We start from the raw sequence: 1430 nt of genomic DNA on the forward strand, positions 1-1430 counted from the left end.
TCTTGTGAGCAGAACAGCATCTCCCTGTCTTTTTTTATAGCTAGCTCATTATGGCTCTTCAAGTTTCTGGTTAAATTTCAAACCTCCAGAAGCAAAACCAAAAGTCTTTGCTGGGTGTTGAATCTGGTAGCAGCATCAGCCTTTGCTTTCACCGTATCAGCCTCTGCTTCTCTATGGGGCTCACCACAATCTTATCTCTCCTTATTTATCGATTTGGTTGTCTTATTTACTTCCTCTTTCTACAAACCAAACATAAATACTCTGAAAACAAAGGCTTTGTACACCTTGCAGAAGAATTCTTGGCATGTAACCTGTCTTCAGCAAGTGTTTGTCGGTTATATGAAACTGTGCTCTACGACAGTCTAAACAGGTTGTGGCCAACAATGAAAATGCTACAGACACACGCAATACAACTAAAACATTTCCGCTGGGGGGTGGAAATTAAGAAATAAGTAATGGCACTTGGGAGGCAGAGGCAGGCTGATCTCTAGGAGTTTGAGGCCAGCCTGGTCTACAAGAACTAGTTCCGGGACAGGCACCAAAGCTACAGAGAAACCCTGTCTCGAAAAACCAAAAAAAAAAAAGAAAAAAGAAAAAAAGAAATAAGTAATGATCTCAGACAAACAATTTCAGTGGAGAAGATTGGTTTGTTTTGTTTTGTTTTTGTTTTTATCGAGCTTTATATTATTCTGTGCTCCCCTCCTGTTCTACCCTCTCCCATGATCCCCATGCTCATAATTTACTCAGGAGATCTTGTCTTTTTCTACTTCCCATGTAGATTAGATCCATGTATGTCTCTCTTAGGGTCTTCTTTGTTGTCTAGGTTCTCTGGGATTGTGAACTATACGCTGGCCTTTCTTTGCCGTATGTCTAAAAGCCACTCATGAGTGAGTACATATTATATTTGTCTTTCTGGGTCTGGGTTACCTGGGTTTTCTGGATCCATCCATTTGCCTGAAAATTTCAAGATCTCATCATTTTTTTTTCACTGTGTAGTACTCCATTGTGTACCACATTTTCCTTATCCATTCTTCTGTCGAGGGGCATTTAGGTTGTTTCCAGGTCCTGGCTATGACAAATAATACTGCTATGTACATAGCTGAGCACATGTTCTTGTGGCACGATTGAGCATCCTTTGGATATATACCCAAAAGTGGTATTACTGGGTCTTGATGAAGGTTGTCTCCTAATTTTCTGAAAAATCACCACACTGATATCCAAAGGGGCTGTACCAGCTTGCACTCCCACCAGCAATGCAGGAGTGTTCCCTTTACCCCACAAACTCTCCAGCATAAGTTGTCATCAGTGTTTTTGATCTTGGCTCTTCTGGTATAAGAAGGAATCTCAGATTTGTTTTGATTTGCATTTTTCTGATGGCTAAGAATGTTGAGCATTTCCTCAAGCGTCTTTCAACCATTCTAGATTCATCT

This window comes from Microtus oregoni, unplaced genomic scaffold (genome assembly GCF_018167655.1).
Source record: "Microtus oregoni isolate MIOR12 unplaced genomic scaffold, Mior012 000003F_ref0000135, whole genome shotgun sequence".
Classification (NCBI taxonomy): Eukaryota; Metazoa; Chordata; class Mammalia; order Rodentia; family Cricetidae; genus Microtus; species Microtus oregoni.